Source organism: Hyperolius riggenbachi, chromosome 1 (assembly GCF_040937935.1).
Source record: "Hyperolius riggenbachi isolate aHypRig1 chromosome 1, aHypRig1.pri, whole genome shotgun sequence".
Lineage (NCBI taxonomy): Eukaryota > Metazoa > Chordata > Amphibia > Anura > Hyperoliidae > Hyperolius > Hyperolius riggenbachi.
Window position 1 is genome coordinate 294,626,978 of NC_090646.1, and position 22,166 is coordinate 294,649,143.

At 45.2% G+C, this 22,166-nt stretch overlaps 1 protein-coding gene across 3 annotated transcripts in view; it reads right to left on the minus strand.

Moving 5' to 3' along the window:
* The window catches only part of TMPRSS9 (transmembrane serine protease 9), a 394,042-nt gene that overhangs the window by 279,050 nt on the left and 92,826 nt on the right, over positions 1-22,166 (minus strand). The window contains exon 2 of one of the 3 annotated variants that reach the window (XM_068233737.1): positions 10,652-10,688. The exons of the other annotated variants lie outside the window; for them this stretch is intronic. The gene's annotated coding sequence lies outside the window, so the exon portion shown is untranslated. The remainder of the gene's footprint in view (positions 1-10,651; positions 10,689-22,166) is intronic. 3 annotated transcript variants of the gene reach the window in all.

Sequence of the window (22,166 nt, forward strand, 5' to 3'; positions counted from 1 at the left end):
AACAACTATCCAGAGCACACACCCCTTTCGAACACTTGTGTATGGGTAGGGGCCCCCTCACAAGGACACTCTCAGATATCTACCAGCTACTAATATCAGACTCTTCCTGGTCCACCACTTTAAGGAATAGCTGGGAATCCGACCTACACCTACAATTCACCAATGATCAATGGTCCAAATCCTGACTCTCTCCCAGAAAACATCAATCTCAGCACGAATACAGGAATCTAACTATAAATTACTCACAAAATGGTACTTAACTCCAGTCAGGCTTGCACGCATATATCCGGATGCGGACCCTAGGTGTTGGAGGTGCAGGGAGGATACTGGCACCCTTTTGCATATATTTTGGGAATGCCCCATTAGCAAACCATTCTGGTCTAAGGTCCAACACTATATTAAGATCCTAACGGATGGTGACCCCCAAAATGACCCTTCCTACTACTTACTTAACAACACTCATAGGTCTCTAAAGACTTATTAAAAGTCTCTCACAAAACACCTAATCCAAGCTGCCCGAATGCTAATCCCAAAACACTGGAAGTCTCAGTCGGCCCCATCGATTGCGGAGTGGTTTGCGGAAGTTCAGTATATTGACCAAATGGAATCCATGACCCATGCCCTTCATAACAGAGGTGAACAGTACTCTCACACCTGGATCCATTGGCATCTTTTTGTAGAATCGGAAGACTATAAATCCTGTGTATCACTACCATAAGTGACCTATTTCCAACATTATCCCCCCAAGATGATCAAACATTTACTTACTAACGGAGTATAGGCACACAACCTGTGTGCCAGATGACACATGAGTCGCGAGGTGGATGGCCTAGGCATATATATATGTATATATATATGCACGTGTATATGCCCCCCCCCTCCCCCCCTCCTCTCCTCCCCTCTTTTCCTCTTTTTCCTCTTCCCCTCTCTGTTCTGTCCTTTCCCCTTCTTTAGGGTTCCTCTTCACCCTGCAAATAGCAGGAACTCATTAAGCATTTTTCATCACCCATTCAAAATATGGTACCGCCCACTTGTGTCAATGGAAATGCCCATATGCCCTCACCTCAGCACATCTGTCGGTTTGGGATGCCTTTATCACCATCTGTTGTCAATGGAATAGCGGACTCAATTAAAGGAGAGACGGATGTATGACCCCATTTGGGCTCCGTCTCTCTATTTATGCACCTACCACAACTCCCCCGCTCTAGCGTTGGCAACATACCCCCTTTGCCCCTTGTTAAGTCCACATTTCCCACACGGCTGCTGTATTGCTTATTGGGCCTTGCAACAATACCAGTCCTAGTATTGCCTTTTTTGGGGCGGAGCTGGCTTTCCGCCCTGCATCTTTAAATATGCTAATAAATGTTGTAAGTTATATTATCCATGTTTTTTCTATCACTTCTGTTTTGACCATATCACTTATTTTCTGATTGTTATGTACCGTCTGTACCATTGTTCTTGAATCTCAAAATAAAATAAAAGAATCTTTAAAAAAAAGAAGAAGAAGAAGAAGAACCAGGTAAAGAAGAAGAAGAAGAAGAAAAAGAACCAGGTGAAGAAGAAACCATTTGAAGAAGAAGAACCAGGTGAAGAAGAAGAAGAAGAACCACCAGGTGACGAAGAAGAAGAAGCAGTTAAAGAAGAATAACCGGGTGACGAAGAAGAACCAGAAGAAGAAGAAGAACCAGGTGAAGAAGAAGAAGAACCACGTGAAGAAGGATAACCAGAAGAAGAACCAGAAGAAGAAAAAGAACCAGGTGAAGAAGAAGAAGAACCAGGTGAAGAAGAAGAAGAACCAGGTGAAGAAGAAGAAGAACCAGGTGAAGAAGAAGAAGAACCAGGTAAAGAAGAAGAAGAAGAAAAAGAACCAGGTGAAGAAGAAACCATTTGAAGAAGAAGATGAAAAACCAAGTGAAGATGATCCAGATGAAGGAGAAGAAGAACAAGGTGAAGAAGAAGAAGAAGATGATCCAGGTGGTAAAGAAGAAGATGGTGAGGATGATGGTGAGAAAGAAGATGGTGAAAAAGAAAAAGCAGACAATGAAGAAAAAGATGGAGAGAAGAAAAAGAAGAAGGTGAAGAGGGTGAAGAAGAATAAACAAATGTTTTCCATCCAAATTTTTTTTTTACACGTCCAGTATACACACACATTTAATTGAAGTTTTTCTTTAAAACAAACATGATGCTTGAAGGCCATTCGTGATTACGACTCGAATGCAAATTCGAACCGGATTTGAACCGGACCCAGATTTGAATGCACTTGAATCGAATTCGGGTCCATTCGAACATCCGTCCGAATCCGGATTTGACCCGGACCCGGATTCGAATGCACCCGAATCGAATTTGGGTGCATTCAAGCATGGCTGCCTGTAACCACCATATGTCGCTTATGGGGAAAAAAAGTCCCCGCTCGGTATCTCAGGTCCTGCCGGAACTGGATGGTCGCTCTCCTAGGATCTCTACTGGCTATGGATAACACCAACATGCACTGGCACCGTGCTATTTCACCCTACCTAATATGCACTTTACATTGTTTACAATATTACGCAGAATTAATATATATCATTACAGTTATTACACCTTTCTGCAACCCCTCCAATGCAAATGGACACCATCACAATGTACTCCCTACATCTAGTCACTAACAATCATCTATTGTTTCAGTCACATATAATATCATAAAATAATATTCAATCATAAACCCCAAGCCCTATGATTCATTGATATACAATGCCACATTAAGTGCTTTGGCTACATAACACACACAAAGTAATACAGTATTTGCATATACAAGGTTTTTTTTCTCTCTCAATATTATGTATGATACTCATTACCACTGTACCATGCCATGCCCTTGAGATATAGATTAATGATTTTTGTCTTTTTTTTGTGTGTTAGTGTTTTTATGTAATATTTTATATATATATTGCATCATTTGGTGCACATTGGTACCAATGACAAAGTGAGTGGAAGTTAGAAAAGTCCTACAAAACTATTTCAGGGAACTAGGAGACCAACTTAAGGCAAGGACCTCCAAGGTGGTGTTTTCCAAAATACTGCCAGTGCCACGTGCTTCAGCAGAAACGCAGCAGGAGCTTAGGGAGTTGAATAAGTGGCTGAGAAGTTGGTGTAGGAAGGAAGGGTTTGGGTTCTTGGAGAACTGGGCAAACTTTTCAGTCGGCTACAGGCTCGACTGTAGGGGCGGCTTACACCTAAACGGGGAGGGTGCTGGTGTGCTGGTGGAGAAGATGGTTAGAAGGTTGAAGGAGTTTTTAAATTAGGCCCTGGGGGAGAGGAGTGGGAGCAGAGACTACATGGGGGTTAAACAGAGTCGATAGACAATGGGATCCTGATAATATAGAGGCTGGAGAGGGGGAGCTCAAAGACTAAGGAGGGGAAGAACCATAAGGAGGTGATTAAACCTTCTACAGTACTGCAGGGATGTCAAGCCGGTCCTTCGAGGGCAGAGGTCCTCACACATTTTTGACACAGCTCAAATTAATTGATGAGTCAAAAAGGTGTGGTCCATCAGGTAGAACACATTCCTCTTTCTTAGTCCATCCTAAACGCTGGCATGGATCTGACCCTCCAGGCCTGGAGTTCACTTGTGTTCTACCGCTTCAGTATGTGCTACAAAAACAGTAAAGTGTGGTGGTAATAATATAAAATGCATGCTAACCAATGCTAGAAGTCTTTCAAACATGATTGATGAACTGGAGTTGCTGATGAGAGATAATGACTATGATATTGTAGGGATAACAGAAACATGGATGGGTGCTAGCCGTGATCGGATGGTAAATTTAGAAGATTACAGTGTTTTTAGAAAAGATAGATCCAATAAAAAAGGAGGGGGGTGTCTGTATGTTTTTAAAGACTTCCGTGTCTCCAGTTTTGATGGATGACATGGCTGAGGACTGTGACAGCGTGGAATCTGTATGGGTAAGCGTCCATGATAGAAATAACAATTGTCAATTGCTTATTGGGGTCTGTTATAAACTTCCACACATAAATGAAATAGAGGAAGTGCAATTACTGAGTCAGATTGAAAAAGCTGCAAGCAAAAGCAGGGTCATAATTATGGGTGATTTCAATTATCCAGACATTAACTGGGAAATTGAGGCCACTCGCTCTAGTAAAAGTGACAGATTTATATCGACACTGCAAGACAATTACTTAACTCAGATGGTAACCGAACCAACCAGGGGAGATGCTCTGCTTGATTTAAGGCCTGTTTCCACTACACGCAGATTGGATGCAGAATGGATGCAGAAAAACTGACTCCAATGAATGTCTATGGGCCTGTTTCCACTCAACGCGATTTTTCTGATGCAGATTTTCCCATAGGCATTCATTGGAGTTTTTCTGCATCCATTCTGCATTCAATCTGCGTGTAGTGGAAACAGCCCTAAGTCATTTCAAATAGACCAGATGTTATATCTAATGTACAAGTTTGAGAACATTTGGATTTGGGAAATAGTGGCCATAATATAGTAACATTTGACCTACTACTTAACCACTTCAGGACCACAGTCTTTTCGCCCCTTAAAGTGACTCTGTAACAAAAATTACAATGTTTTTTCTACCATCCTACACGTTCCTAAACCTATTCTAATGTGTTGTGGCTTACTGCAGCTCTTTCTACTATAACCATCTCTGTAATAAATCAATGTATCTTTCCCCTGTCAGACTTGTCGGCCTGTGTCTGGAAGGCTGCGTACGTTAAAAAGGGGCGCTGGGAAAAAAGGGCGCGGGGTTTTAAACGATAAGCATGGATAACGTTTAAAAATGTATTGTACTATATTTCGTTTAAAATTAATGTTTTATAAAGTTATAAATCATTAAATAATGTGCATTAAATGGGAAATTGTAAAAACGTTAATCTTTCGTTTAAATAGTGAAACGTATAATAACGTTTAAAAAAAAAATTACTAAGTGACCCTCCCTGTACCTAACCCTAATCCCTAGACCCCCCTGTTGATGCCTAAACCTAAGACCCCCCCTGTTGGTGCCTAAGTAACCCTCCCTGTACCTACCCCTAACCCCTAGACCCCCCTGTTAGTGCCTAAACCTAAGACCCCCCTGTTGGTGCCTAAACCTAAGACCCCCCTGTTAGTGCCTAAACCTAAGACCCCCCTGTTAGTGCCTAAACCTAAGACCCCCCTGTTGGTGCCTAAACCTAAGACCCCCCCTGTTGGTGCCTAAACCTAAGACCCCCTGTTGGTGCCTAAACCTAAGACCCCCCTGGTGGTGCCTAAACCTAAGACCCCCCTGGTGGTGCCTAAACCTAAGACCCCCCTGTTGGTGCCTAAACCTAAGACCCCCCTGTTGGTGCCTAAACCTAAGACCCCCCTGTTGGTGCCTAAACCTAAGACCCCCCTGTTGGTGCCTAAACCTAAGACCCCCTGTTGGTGCCTAAACCTAAGACCCCCCTGTGATAAGCATTAATAAAGTTTCAAAAACATATTGTGCGTTTTTTTCGTTTAAAAATAATGTTAAAAAAAAAATTGTACTGTTTTTCGTTTAAAAATAATGTTTGAAAAAATATTGTACTGTTTTTCGTTTAAAAATAATATGAAAAAATTTATAAATCATTAAATAATGTGTAATCATGAGAAGCAGTAATAAAACATTAAGTCTCCGGGCGCCGCTTTTAAAACGTTATTTTTCTCCGGCGCCCTTTTTTCCTATCGGGCACCCATTAAACGATATTTATTATGGGAGTGAATGGCGGCGCCCGATTTGTCCACTAGCCTCCTGCGCCCTTTTTTACTGTTACCTGGAAGGCTGCCAAGTTCTTCAGTGTTGAACTGCTCCTCTATGCACACTCCAGTGTGTGTTTTATTTACATAAGCCAGCAGCTTCTCTGCTATCTTATCAGTGATAGAAGAGAGCTGGATAAAAATCCTCCTCTGGAGGCTGTGAAAGGAGCTGGTCTGTCACATACTGAGGAATTAATGACATAGGCAGAGCTGTCTGCAGGAAGCCTGTAATGTTCAGTGCATGAGAGAAGCTGGGGACAGAAGGTAAACACACACAAGTGATCTCTTGAGATTCAGAAGTAAGGCTGTATACAGCCTGCTTGTGTATGGATGTATTTTCTATGTGTGGACATGCTGTACAAACAAACTTTTTAAAACTGTTTTTGACTACTTTTAATGTGGCGGGGAGCGGTGAAATTGTGACAGAGGGTAATAGGAGATGTCCCCTAACACACTGGTATGTTTACTTTTGTGCGATTTTAACAATACAGATTCTCTTTAAGGACCAGAGCCTTTTTCTCCATTCAGACCACTGCAGCTTTCACGGTTTATTGCTCGCTCATACAACCTACCACCTAAATGAATTTTACCTCCTTTTCTTGTCACTAATACAGCTTTCTTTTGGTGCTATTTGATTGCTCCTGCGATTTTTACTTTTTATTATATTCAGCAAAAAAGACATGAATTTTGGCAAAAAAATGATTTTTTTTAACTTTCTGTGCTGACATTTTTCAAATAAAGTAAAATTTCCTATACATTTGAGCGCGAAAGTTATTCTGCTACATGTCTTTGATAAAAAAAAAACCATTCAGTGTATATTTATTGGATTGGGTAAAAGTTATAGCGTTTACAAACTATGGTGCCAAAAGTGAATTTTCCCATTTTCAAGCATCTCTGACTTTTCTGCGCACCTGTCAGGTTTCATGAGGGGCTAAAATTCCAGGAAAGTACAAATACCCCCAAATGACCCCATTTTGGAAAGAAGACATCCCAAAGTATTCAGTGAGAGGCATGGTGCGTTCATAGAAGATTTTATTTGTTGTCACAAGTTAACGGAAAATGACACTTTCTGACAAAAAGAAAAAAAAAAAAAAGTTTCCATTTCTTCTAACTTGCGACAAAAAAAAATGAAATCTGCCACGGACTCACTATGCTCCTCTCTGAATACCTTGAAGTGTCTGCTTTCCAAAATGGGGTCATTTGTGGGGTGTGTTCACTGTCCTGGCATTTTGGGGGGTGCCTAATTGTAAGCACCCCTGTAAAGCCTAAAGATGCTCATTGGACTTTGGGCCCCTTAGCGCAGTTAGGCTTCAAAAAAGTGCCACACATGTGGTATTGCCGTACTCAGGAGAAGTAGTATAATGTGTTTTGGGGTGTATTTTTACACATACCCATGCTGGGTGGGAGAAATATCTCCGTAAATGACAATTTTTTATTTTTTTTTACACACAATTGTCTATTTATAGAGATATTTCTCCCACTCAGCATGGGTATGTGGAAAAATACACCCCAAAACACATTATACTACTTCTCCTGAGTACGGCGATACCACATGTGTGGCACTTTTTTGCACCCTAACTGCGCTAAGGGGCCCAAAGTCCAATGAGTACCTTTAGGATTTCACAGGTCATTTTGAGAAATTTGGTTTCAAGACTACTCCTCACGGTTTAGGGCCCCTAAAATGCCAGGACAGTATAGGAACCCCACAAATTACCCCATTTTAGAAAGAAGACACCCCAAGGTATTCCGTTAGGAGTATGGTGAGTTCATAGAAGATTTTTTTTTGTCACAAGTTAGCAGAAATTGATTTTAATTTTTTTTTTCACAAAGTGTCATTTTCCGCTAACTTGTGACAAAAAATAAAATCTTCTATGAACTCACCGTACTCCTAACGGAATACCTTGGGGTGTCTTCTTTCTAAAATGGGGTCATTTGTGGGATTCCTATACTGCCCTGGCATTTTAGGGGCCCTAAACCGTGAGGAGTAGTCTTGAAACCAAATGTCGCAAAATGACCTGTGAAATCCTAAAGGTACTCATTGGACTTTGGGCCCCTTAGCGCAGTTAGGGTGCAAAAAAGTGCCACACATGTGGTATCGCCGTACTCGGGAGAAGTATTATAATGTGTTTTGGGGTGTATTTTTACACATACCCATGCTGGGTGGGAGAAATATCTCTGTAAATGACAATTATTTGATTTTTTTTACACACAATTGTCCATTTACAGAGAGATTTCTCCCACCCAGCATGGGTATGTATAAAAATACACCCCAAAACACATTATACTACTTCTTCTGAGTACGGCGATACCACATGTGTGACACTTTTTTGCAGCCTAGGTGCGCTAAGGGGCCCAACGTCCTATTCACAGGTCATTTTGAGGCATTTGTTTTCTAGACTACTTCTCACGGTTTAGGCCCCCTAAAATGCCAGGGCAGTATAGGAACCCCACAAGTGACCCCATTTTAGAAAGAAGACACCCCAAGGTATTCCGTTAGGGGTATGGTGAGTTCGTAGAAGATTTTATTTTTTGTCACAAGTTAGTGAAAAATGACACTTTGTGAAAAAAACAATAAAAATCCAATTTCCGCTAACTTTTGACAAAAAATAAAATCTTCTATGAACTCGTCATACACCTAACAGAATACCTTGGGGTGTCTTTCTTTCTAAAATGGGGTCACTTGTGGGGTTCCTATACTGCCCTGGCATTTTAGGGGCCCTAAACCGCGAGGAGTAGTCTAGAAAACAAATGCCTCAAAATGACTGTTCAGGGGTATAAGCATCTGCAAATTTTGATGACAGGTGGTCTATGAGGGGGCAAATTTTGTGGAACCGGTCATAAGCAGGGTGGCCTCTTAGATGACAGGATGTATTGGGCCTGTTCTGATGGATAGGAGTGCTAGGGGGGGTGACAGGAGGTGATTGATGGGTGTCTCAGGGGGCGGTTAGAGGGGAAAATAGATGCAATCAATGCACTGGGGAGGTGATCGGAAGGGGGTCTGAGGGGGATCTGAGGGTTTGGCCGAGTGATCAGGAGCCCACACGGGGCAAATTAGGGCCTGATCTGATGGGTAGGTGTGCTAGGGGGTGACAGGAGGTGATTGATGGGTGTCTCAAGGTGTGATTAGAGGGGGGAAATAGATGCAAGCAATGCACTGGCGAGGTGATCAGGGCTGGGGTCTGAGGGCGTTCTGAGGTGTGGGCGGGTGATTGGGTGCCCTAGGGGCAGATTAGGGTCTAATCTGATGGGTAACAGTGACAGGTGGTGATAGGGGGTGATTGATGGGTGATTAGTGGGTGTTTAGAGGAGAGAAGAGATGTAAACACTGCACTTGGGAGGTGATCTGATGTCGGACCTGCGGGCGATCTATTGGTGTGGGTGGGTGATCAGATTGCCCGCAAGGGGCAGGTTAGGGGCTGATTGATGGGTGGCAGTGCCAGGGGGTGATTGATGGGTGGCAGTGACAGGGGGTGATTGATGGGTGGCAGTGACAGGGGGTCAGTGGGTTATTACAGGGAATAACAGATGTAAATATTGCACTGGCGAATTGATAAGGGGGGGTCTGAGGGCAATCTGAGCATGTGGGCGTGTGATTGGGTGCCCGCAAGGGGCAGATTAGGGTCTAATCTGATGGGTAACAGTGACAGGTGGTGATAGGGGGTGATTGATGGGTGATTGATGGGTAATTAGTGGGTGTTTAGAGGAGAGAAGAGATGTAAACACTGCATTTGGGAGGTGATCTGATGTCGGATCTGCGGGCGATCTATTGGTGTGGGTGGGTGATCAGATTGCCCGCAAGGGGCAGGTTAGAGGCTGATTGATGGGTGGCAGTGACAGGGGGTGATTGACAGGTGATTGACGGGTGATTGACAGGTGATTGACAGGTGATCAGGGGGGATAGATGCATACAGTACACGGGGGGGGGGGGGTCTGGGGGGGGGGTCTGGGGAGAATCTGAGGGGTGGGGGGGTGATCAGGAGGGAGTAGGGGGCAGATTAGGGACTAAAAAAAAAATAGCGTTGACAGATAGTGACAGGGAGTGATTGATGGGTGATTAGGGGGGTGATTGGGTGCAAACAGTGGTCTGGGGGGTGGGCAGGGGGGGGGTCTGAGGGGTGCTGTGGGCGATCAGGGGGCAGGGGGGGGGGATCAGTGTGCTTGGGTGCAGACTAGGGTGGCTGCAGCCTGCCCTGGTGGTCCCTCGGACACTGGGACCACCAGGGCAGGAGGCAGCCAGTATAATAGGCTTTGTATACATTACAAAGCCTATTATACACTTTCCGTGCGGCGATCGGGCAGCTAGTAACCTGCCGGCGCTTCCGAACGGCAGGCGGGTTACAGCGAGCGGTGGGCGGAGCCAGTCCCCGGCGGCTGATCGCGTCACAAATCACGCGATCGCCGCATAGCCACTCCCGCAGCCGCCCCCGCCGATGGGCGTATTGCGGTCGTTTAGGCCCGGACTTTGCCGCCGCCCATCGGCTGGGGGCGGTCCTTAAGTGGTTAACAGGGTTGTGAACAAGGGGACAACTAAAGCCCCATCTACACCATACAATTTTTTGTCCAATTTGATTTGATTCATTGCTTCAATTCAATCCGACATGTCCAATCGGGATTCGATTCGATTCGATTCAACTTGCCATTGCAAAACAATGGCAAATTGAATCAAATCGAATCCCAATCGGACATGTCGGATTGAATCAAAACGATAAATCGAATTGCACAAAAAATTGTATAGTGTAGATGGGGCTTAAAACTATGCATTTTACAAAGGCTTACTTTAACAAAGTCAGGGACTCGCTAAGACTGGTAGAGTAAATTACAGGGCAAGAACACTAAAAGTAAATGGCAAACTTTCAAACAGATTCTTAATGAAAATTGAAGAAAGTACATACCTTATGGAAATAAAAATTCTAGATCTAAAAACAGGGCCTGTATGGATAAATAATACTGTTTTAGACATGATTAAGTGTAAATGAGAGGACTGCATCTTCACTAAACAATTATAGGGAATGTAACAAAAACTGCAAAAAAGTAATCAGACTTGCAAAACTGGATGCAGAAAAAAAAGTGGCTAGTGATATAAAGTCAAATCCCAAAAAGTTTTACAAATATATAAACTCTAAAAGGAAGAAGGTAGAGAATATATAACTGTTACAAGATCAGGCAGGAAACTTGATTACTGGAGGACAGAGCTGTAAGGATCCCTCCTATAGCGTATTCTGTCCGTTGCAGTGGAGCTGAAAACAGACAGTTCTGGCTTACTGTAACGATTGTGGAACTTTCTCCGTGATCAGCGCACAACGCGTGCGCTGACACGGCGGAAATCCTCCACAAGCGTATATTTGCAGGCACCCAGCAAAAGGTGCTACGCACCTGTAGAGGGATATTCCTGTCGGCAGATGGCGCTGGGGAGTGCAGAGGAACCAATCCTCTGTACCTCCACAAGTGCCAGACAGGAATTGTATGAAGCGCAGAACGCAATCGCAAGAGAGGCGATTGCGAATGAGATTGAGCAAAGGGACAGGTTGTATGTGTGTGCGCCAATCCAGTCGCCACTCCGCGACCGCGCACACACAACAGCAGATATGAAATAGGAACGCGATCGCGAGAGGTGCGATCGCCAGACGTGACACAAGGCAGATCAGAATAGAATACGAGGGTAGCAAAGGCACAGCAAATAATACAATAAGGAGATACGGAAAATAATAAACGCTAGCTAACCGCGAACACCGCACTCATTCGCAACAGTGCACGCGGTTATGCGCGGTCTCCACGTGATAAGCACAATAGAGACAAGCACGCCTAACTAACCATCGACAGACAAACATGAAACAGAGGACGCGAGCACTTGCTTAACGGTTACCTCACCGAGCCTGCAGCAAGCGTAGCGGACAAGACAGACACACGAAAACAGGGACAAGCGAGAGATAGGATCCACAGCACTAGCGAAAAGTGGCTAGCGCGATCCAGGTACAGAGTAGCAGAACAGAAGGATCCCCAGCGCCAGCGAAAAGTAGCTAGCGCGATCCCAGGAGACAGAACAGAAGAGATAGCTGGTAGCAACTGCTGCACCAGCTATACTCCAAGAACAGAGATCAGAACCTTTGGGGCAGGACAATGGCAACAGGCAAGACAAGACAGAACAGGCAATACAGATAATACAACCTGACTGGGCTAGAAGGGAAGCCTAAAGCAACCCCCAGGAATTAACTATACTAGATAGCAATGGCTGACACTCCAGCAGTGTCCATCAGGAACAGACCATGGAAAGGAAATGTCCAGCAAAGCATTCTGGGAGCAGAATGCTTTTATAGTGCCAGTCATCAAAAGAAGGCAGGTAAGGGATTTGCATGACTAATGTATGCAAATTCCTCAGCGACACAAGCTGCAAAACTGACAGAAGCTTTTCTTTCCAGAGTCCTGCAGCATGCAAATCAAAACAATCGTCAAAAAGCTGCCTGCCTGCACAGGCAGCTGAGCAAATCATCACACTTACTTGCTTGCATTCGGTTATGCATTTGCAATGGGTCTCATTTGCAATCGCGCTGCAGTTCTGGGGAGCTCAGGATGCTGTCATCATTTCACCAATTGCTTGTTTCAGCTGAGCTGCGGCCAGATAGCCCTGGATTTCCTGCATGCATGTTGTTACATAATTCTCAATGGCGCATGGAAGGGGGTGTTCCGGGTGTCTGGAACCACCCCCTCGCACCTAGACCGGAAGTGCTTCCTGAATATGAGCAGCGGCAGCCACTGTTATAGTGCAGCTGCCGCCTGCTCATGTGTGTGGGCCGGGATCCCCATCGGCCACAGGGGGCCCGGGGCCCGCCAGCCATGTATGTGGGGGGAAGCGCTGACGCCCTCTCAATTGCGGGACCCCCCAGCCAGGTGTAGAGCTTCTTCCCCGCAGCCTGCACTCTGCCGGGAGGCAGAGCAGGGCTATGGCAAGATGGCTGCTGAAGCCCTGCACTGGAGACTATTTGTGTCTCCAGTACAGGGCTTCGGGAGCCATCTTGCCATAGCCCTGCACTCTGCCTGTCAGCGCGGGAGATGTGCTGCAGGAGGACTCGGGGAGCTGCACGCCAGATGCCGGGAGAGGAGACTTCTGTCAGGTAAGTGAATTGTTTTTTTTTTCACAGGTGCATTTTTTTTTCTGGTGTATGCTGCCCACATTACAATTTTCTGGTCACTGCTGCCCACATTGCGATTTTCAGGTGTCTGCTGCCCACATTACAATTTTCTGGTGACTGCTGCCCACATTGCAATTTTCAGGTGTCTGCTGCCCACATTACGATTTTCTGGTCACTGCTGCCCACATTGTGATTTTCAGGTGTCTGCTGCCCACATTACGATTTTCTGGTCACTGCTGCCCACATTGTGATTTTCAGGTGACTGCTGCCCACATTGCGATTTTCTGGTGACTGCTGCCCACATTGCGATTTTCTGGTGACTGCTGCCCACATTGTGATTTTCAGGCGTCTGCTGCCCACATTACGATTTTCTGGTCACTGCTGCCCACATTGCGATTTTAAGGTGTCTGCTGCCCACATTGCGATTTTCAGGTCTGCTACCTGTGTGATAAATGGGGGTCATCTGGTCACCTATACGAAAGAGGGGTGGGGTAATTTCGTTATCCATAATAAAGGGAGGTTATCTGGCTACTTAATCACTGCCACATTATATATATTTTGGCGAAACACTACTGCATCATGTGTATTTTGTAGGGAAACACTGCGCATTGTGTGTATTTTGTGGAGAAATGCTGTGCATCATGTGGATTTTGTTGGCAAACGCATGCGCGGTAGTGTGCGGCTTGCCAAAAGAGACCTATCAGGAATCCCCCCCCTTGAAAATCCTGGATTTGCCCCTGATTCTGCATGTATTACTTATGGGGGTCCTTTGCATTCACAGCCAGCTAGCAAATGGTAATCAAGCCAGCTCAGGAATGACGATTACCATTCAGCTGTGTGAAGATTTGCATATCTGCATCCATTGGCTGATGCCAACATAAAAGTCTGCCTCCCCTTTCATACCCCGCCCGCCCGTCATAGTGGTCAGTACGCTGATCTACTTACTGAGCACCTTGGTACTCTGTATAGTTCTGTTATTGTAGTTCTATGTGACCTTATTACTTGTGCTTTAGCTAGTTCTTGATAAATATATATGCAGACTTGCTAATATATATTTATCCGTTTGCTATTTTTCTTATTATTGTGTATTGCCTAGTTCCAAGCTTGATGGACGTTCACTGCATCCGCGGTGGATCAGTGGAGTCCATTATCCAGATAGCTTGGATTCTACCATCACCACGTTGGTGACTATAGTATTCCTGCTACTCTAGTTTCTGGGAACGTAACTATAGGCTGCAGTTGCTATTAGTTACGTTCTATCCTGTAGTCTTGCCTGGGTGGATGCTTGCTGGTGACTGTTGTTAGCCTGTTAGCTCTGCTTCTGTGGACGTGACTGTGAGCTGCGGTTGCTACTAGTTACGCTCCAATCTATAGTCCTGTCTTGTATCTGTCTGAAAGCTTGCTATCGCTAAGGCAGTGCAACATCGCACTGCGCTGCCATTGTGTTTTATTTGTAGCGATATCGGAAGCCCAGAGCTGCAGTTGCTCTGGGCAGCCTGTGTAACCTCTTCCATTATCCAGCTCTTAGCCTTGTTGCGCTGGGTGGTCAGAAAGTATGACCCTTGTGATTCTCTTTCAAGTGGGTCAGTTCTTTATGACTGGTGTACAGCTGATGTTTTCCACTTATTCAAGAAGGGAAAAAACTATAGACCTGTAAGCTTAACATCAGTTGTGTGTAAACAGTTTGAAGGTATTCTAAGGGATGGTATACAAAATTATGTAGCACAGAATAATCTTATTTCAATTAGACAGCATGGTTTTACTAAAGACAGCCACTACACTATCCAGCCACTACATAGTGGCTGGATAGTGTTAGTGGCTGGATAGTGTAATGGTTAAGGGCTCTGCCTCTGACACAGGAGACGAGGGTTCGAATCTTGGCTCTGCCTGTTCAGTAAGCCAGCACCTATTCAGTAGAAGATCTTGGGCAAGTCTCCCTAACACTGCTACCGCCTATAGAGCGCGTCCTAGTGGCTGCAGCTCTGGCGCTTTGAGTCTGCCAGGAGAAAAGCGCAATATAAATGTTCTGTGTTTGTTTGTTTGTAAAGACAGGTCCTGTCTCACCAACATGCTCAGCTTTTATGAAGTGGTGAATGAAAATTTAGATCTTAGGAAAGCTATAGAAGTAGTGTACTTGGACTTTGCAAAGGCTTTTGACACTGTTCCCCACAATAGCCTAGTGCAGAAGCTGAGGATACAGGGACTAGGAGAAAATGTGTGTATGTGGATAGAGAACTGGTTAACCAGTTTGTATCCCGCATACAGTATAATCACGTCATTGCAAGTGGCTCCTGAAAGCCACATGACGTGATTATAAGTTGCTGTCATTTAATGAGCACAGCGGGCGTGCTAGCACGCTCCTGGGCTCATTAACCCCCCTCCCCCTAACTACTCTATACCGGCATCCCTTCCCGGGTCTCCGATCCCCCCACCCCCCGCCCGATCCTCTGTAATACCCCCCTCCCCCTCCATGCTGCGATCGGGCAGCATGGAGGATTACAATGTAACAATATTTACCTTACCTTGTTCCAGCGCCGATCGCGAGCCTCTCTCTGTAGTCCCGCTTTCAGCCTCACTATGCTGAGTGAATCGGGTCCCGGCTTGATGACGTCATCAAGCCGGGACCCGATCCGGTCAGCATACTGAGGCTGCCAGCGGTACTGCAAGGGGGAGATCGTGATCGCCGGTGGAACAAGGTCAGGTGAGAGATTCTTGCTTCCCTGCGCCTAGCTCTGCAGAGGGGGTGGAGGGGACACCTGGCATTTGGGGAGAAAAAATATCTTAAAGGGCCAACTCCTGGCTATCCATGGGGGGGGGGGGGAGATAAAAATTAAAAGGGGCACACAGCCGGCCACAAATGGGGGAGGGGGAGGCATAAAGGGCATACACCTGGCTATGAATGGGGGGAGGGGGGTAATAAAAAACACATCTGGCTAACTATGGGGGGGGGGAGATAAACAGGCACGTCTGGTTCACTGAAGTGGGGGGGGGGGGGGTTTACAGAGGCACATCAGGGGCTGGGAAAGGGTAACGGGGCACATCTGGCCAAGTATGGGGGAGGGGGGGTATAAAGGAGCACATCTTGCTAACTAGGAAGCGGGGAGGATTAAAAAGTGCCGCAACAATTAAAGAAAAATACAAAGCCGCAAAATGGAAAAAAATGCACCTTTATTTCCAAATAATATATTGTCGCCATACATTGTACTAGGATCATACTTTAAACCCTGTAATAACCAGGACAAACAGGCAAATCAAATGTGTAGGTTTAATCTACAGTACCACTTACTATTTTCAAATTATAATTGCTGAAAACTGAGAAATAATTCCTTTTTTCATTTTTTCCCCTTATTACCATTAAAATCTGTACAAAATTAAATAATTCTAAGCAAAATGTACCACCCAAAAAAAAGCCTAATTGGTGGCGAAAAAAACAAGGTATAGATCATTTATGTGTGATAAGTAGTGATAAAGTTATTGGCTAATGAATGGGAAGAGTGTGAAATGTAGAAAATTGTTCTGGTTTTTTAGGGGGAAAACCCCAGGGACGCGAACTGGTTAAAGGATAGAAGGCAAAGAGTGGTGGTAAATGGAGCATATTAAAAATGGGAAACTGTTAGCAGTGGGGTACTGCAGGGTAGAGGCCTGCATCGGGTCAGGTACCTGCGGGTTACCCAAAAATGCAGGTCAGGTTCGGGTACCCGTTTTGATTCTTTCGGGTTGCCAGTAGCGGGTCTGCGGGTGCAGGTCGGGTGCGGGTACCAGATTCACCAGAAAGAGGGTTGTGGGGCAGGTGCGGGTAGCGGGGCTGCGGGTCGGGTGTGGGCCTGAAATGAATTGCCCAACACAGGAAGGTGTGCAGGCACAATTGAATAAGATTAAGATAGACAAGGCACCTGGCCCAGAACGCATCCACCCGCGGGTCTTAAACCATTTCAGCCCGCGGGTATTTTTCACCTTATGAACGAGAGGAATTTTCACCTGTCAGTGCTCCTCCCATTCATTCCACATTAACTTTATCACTACTTATCACAACGAAATGATCTATACCTTGTTTTTTCCGCCACTAATTAGGCTTTCTTTGGGTGGTACATTATGCCAAGAATTATTTTATTCTAGATACATTATGAGTGGAATAATAAGGAAAAAAATTGAAAAAAAACATTATTTTTTAGTTTTTAGCCATCATAGTTTTAAAATAACTCATGCTGTCATAATTAAAATCCACACATTTTATTTGGCCATTTGTCCCGGTTATTGCAACGTTAAAATTATATCCCTAGTACAATGTATGGTGACAATATTATTTAAATACAGCAGTGGCTGTATTTAACCACTTCCTGATCGCCCACAGCACCCATCAGACCCCCCCCCCCCCCGCCCACCCCCCAGACCCCTAATCACCCCCCTAATCACCCATCAATAACTCCCTGTCACTATCTGTCAATGCTATTTTTTTTATCCCCCCCCTGCCCCCTGCTCCCTCCTGATCACCCCCCCCCACCCCTCAGATTCTCCCCAGACCCCCCCCCCCAGACCCCCCCCATGTACTGTATGCATCTATCCCCCCTGATCACCTGTCAATCACCTGTCAATCACCTGTCAATCACCTGTCAATCACCCATCAATCACCCCCAGTCACTGCCACCCATCAATCAGCCCCTAACCTGCCCCTTGCGGGCAATCTGATCACCCACCCACACCAATAGATCGCCCGCAGATCCGACATCAGATCACCACCCAAGCGCAGTGTTTACATCTATTCTCTCCTCTAAACACCCACTAATTACCCATCAATCACCCATCAATCACCCCCTATCACCACCTGTCACTGTTACCCATCAGATCAGACCCTAATCTGCCCCTTGCGGGCACCCAATCACCCGCCTACACGCTCAGATTGCCCTCAGACCCCCCCTTATCAATTCGCAAGGGCAATATTTACATCTGTCCTTCCCTGTAAAAACCCACTGATCACCTGTCAATCACCTGTCAATCACCCATCAATCACCCGCTGTCACTGCCACCCATCAATCAGCCCCTAACCTGCCCCTTGCGGGCAAACTGATCACCCACCCACACCAATAGATCGCCCGCAGATCCGACATCAGATCACCACCTAAGCGCAGTGTTTACATCTATTCTCTCCTCTAAACACCCACTAATTACCCATCAATCACCCATCAATCACCCCCTATCACCACCTGTCACTGTTACCCATCAGATCAGACCCTAATCTGCCCCTTGCGGGCACCCAATCACCCGCCTACACGCTCAGATTGCCCTCAGACCCCCCCTTATCAATTCGCCAGTGCAATATTTACATCTGTTCTCCCCTGTAATAACCCACTGATTACCTGTCAATCACCTGTCAATCACCCATCAATCACCCCCTGTCACTGCCACCCATCAATCACCCCCTGTCACTGCCACCCATCAATCAGCCCCTAACCTGCCCCTTGCGGGCAAACTGATCACCCACCCACACCAATAGATCGCCCGCAGATCCGACATCAGATCACCACCCAAGCGCAGTGTTTACATCTATTCTCTCCTCTAAACACCCACTAATTACCCATCAACCACCCATCAATCACCCCCTATCACCACCTGTCACTGTTACCCATCAGATCAGACCCTAATCTGCCCCTTGCGGGCACCCAATCACCCGCCTACACGCTCAGATTGCCCTCAGACCCTCCCTTATCAATTCGCCAGTGCAATATTTACATCTGTTCTCCCCTGTAATAACCCACTGATTACTTGTCAATCACCTGTCAATCACCTATCAATCACCCATCAATCACCCCCTGTCACTGCCACCCATCAATCACCCCCTGTCACTGCCACCCATCAATCACCCGCTGTCACTGCCACCCATCAATCAGCCCCTAACCTGCCCCTTGCGGGCAATCTGATCACCCACCCACACCAATAGATCGCCTCCCAAGTGCAGTGTTTACATCTGTTCTCTACCCTAAACACCCACTAATTACCCATCAATCACCCCCTGTCACTGCTACCTATCAGATTAGACCCCTATCTGCCCCTAGGGCACTCAATCACCCGCCCACACCCTCAGAATGCCCTCAGACCCCAGCCCTGATCACCTCGCCAGTGCATTGCTTGCATCTATTCCCCCCTCTAATCACACCTTGAGACACCCATCAATCACCTCCTGTCACCCCCTAGCACACCTACCCATCAGATCAGGCCCTAATTTGCCCCGTGTGGGCTCCTGATCACTCGGCCAAACCCTCAGATCCCCCTCAGACTCCCTTCCAATCACCTCCCCAGTGCATTGATTGCATCTATTTTCCCCTCTAACCACCCCCTGAGACACCCATCAATCACCTCCTGTCACCCCCCTGGCACTCCTAATCATCAGATCAGGCCCAATACAACCTGTCATCTAAAAGGCCACCCTGCTTATGACCGGTTCCACAAAATTCGCCCCCTCATAGACCACCTGTCATCAAAATTTGCAGATGCTTATACCCCTGAACAGTCATTTTGAGACATTTGGTTTCCAGACTACTCACGGTTTTGGGCCCGTAAAATGCCAGGGCGGTATAGGAACCCCACAAGTGACCCCATTTTAGAAAAAAAGACACCCCAAGGTATTCTGTTAGGTGTATGACGAGTTCATAGAAGATTTTATTTTTTGTCAAAAGTTAGCGGAAATTGATTTTTTTTTTTTTCACAAAGTGTCATTTTTCACTAACTTGTGACAAAAAATAAAATCTTCTATGAACTCGCCATACACCTAACGGAATACCTTGGGGTGTCTTCTTTCTAAAATGGGGTCACTTGTGGGGTTCCTATACTGCCCTGGCATTTTAGGGGCCCTAAACCGCGAGGAGTAGTCTAGAAAACAAATGCCTCAAAATGACCCGTGAATAGGATGTTGGGCCCCTTAGCGCACCTAGGCTGCAAAAAAGTGTCACACATGTGGTACCGCCGTACTCAGGAAAAGTAGTATAATGTGTTTTGGGGTGTATTTTTACACATACCCATGCTGGGTGGGAGAAATTTCTATGTAAATGGACAATTGTGTGTAAAAAAAATCAAACAGTTGTCATTTACAGAGATATTTCTCCCACTTAGCATGGGTATGTGTAAAAATACACCCCAAAACACATTATACTACTTCTCCTGAGTACGGCGGTACCACATGTGTGGCACTTTTTTACACCCTAAGTACGCTAAGGGGCCCAAAGTCCAATGAGTACCTTTAGGATTTCACAGTTCATTTTGCGACATTTGGTTTCAAGACTACTCCTCACGGTTTAGGGCCCCTAAAATGCCAGGACAGTATAGGAACCCCACAAATGACCCCATTCTATAAAGAAGACACCCAAAGGTATTCCGTTAGGAGTATGGTGAGTTCATAGAAGATTTTATTTTTTGTCACAAGTTAGCAGAAAATGACACTTTGTGAAAAAAAAAACAATTAAAATCAATTTCCGCTAACTTGTGACAAAAAAATAAAAACTTCTATGAACTCACCATACTCCTAACGGAATACTTTGGGGTGTCTTCTTTCTAAAATGGGGTCATTAGTGGGGTTCCTATACTGCCCTGGCATTTTAGGGGCCCTAAACCGTGAGGTTTAGTCTTGAAACAAAAATGACCTGTGAAATCCTAAAGGTACTCATTGGACTTTGGGCCCCTTAGCGCAGTTAGGGTGCAAAAAAGTGCCACACATGTGGTATCGCCGTACTTGGGAGAAGTAGTATAATGTGTTTTGGGGTGTATTTTTACACATACCCATGCTGGGTGGGAGAAATACCTCTGTAAATGACAATCTTTTGATTTTTTTACACACAATTGTCCATTTACAGAGTTATTTCTCCCACCCAGCATGGGTACACCCCAAAACACATTGTACTACGTCACCCGAGTACGGCGATACCACATGTGTGGCACTTTTTTGCACCCTAACTGCGCTAAGGGGCCCAAAGTCCAATGAGTACCTTTAGGATTTCACAGGTCATTTTGAGAAATTTCGTTTCAAGACTACTCCTCACGGTTTAGGGCCCCTAAAATGCCAGGACAGTATAGGAACCCCACAAATGACTCCATTTTAGAAAGAAGACACCCCAAGGTATTCTGTTAGTAGTACGGTGAGTTCATAGAAGATTTTATTTTTTGTCACAAGTTAGCGGAAATTGATTTTTATTGTTTTTTTTCACAAAGTGTCATTTTCCGCTAACTTGTGACAAAAAATAAAATCTTCTATGAACTCACCGTACTACTAACGGAATACCTTGGGGTGTCTTCTTTCTAAAATGGGGTCATTTGTGGGGTTCATATACTGTCCTGGCATTTTAGGGGCCCTAAACCGTGAGGAGTAGTCTTGAAACGAAATTTCTCAAAATGACCTGTGAAATCCTAAAGGTACTCATTGGACTTTGGGCCCCTTAGCGCAGTTAGGGTGCAAAAAAGTGCCACACATGTGGTATCGCCGTACTCAGGAGAAGTAGTATAATGTGTTTTGGGGTGTATTTGTACACATACCCATGCTGAGTGGGAGAAAGATCTCTGTAAATGGACAATTGTGTGTAAAAAAAATTAAAAAAATTGTCATTTACAGAGATATTTCTCCCACCCAGCATGGGTATGTGTAAAAATACACCCCAAAACACATTATACTACTTCTCCTGAGTACGGCAATACCACATGTGTGGCACTTTTTTGCAGCCTAACTGCGCTAAGGGGCCCAAAGTCCAATGAGCACCTTTAGGCTTTACAGGGGTGCTTACAAATTAGCACCCCCAAAATGCGAGGACATTAAACACACCCCACAAATGACCCCATTTTGGAAAGTAGACACTTCAAGGTATTCAGAGAGGGGCATGGTGAGTCCGTGGCAGATTTCATTTTTTTTTTGTCGCAAGTTAGAAGAAATGGAAACTTTTTTTTTTGTCACAAAGTGTCATTTTCCGCTTACTTGTGACAAAAATTAATATCTTCTATGAACTCACTATGCCTCTCAGTGAATACTTTGGGATGTCTTCTTTCCAAAATGGGGTCATTTGGAAGGTATTTATACTATCCTGGAATTTTAGCACCTCGTGAAACATGACAGGTGCCCAGAAAAGTCATAGATGCTTGAAAATGGGAAAATTCACTTTTTGCACCATAGTTTGTAAACGCTATAACTTTTACCCAAACCAATAAATATACACTGAATGGTTTTTTTTTTATCAAAAACATGTTTGTCCACATTTTTCGCGCTGCATGTAGTCAGAAATTTTACTTTATTTAAAAAATGTCAGCA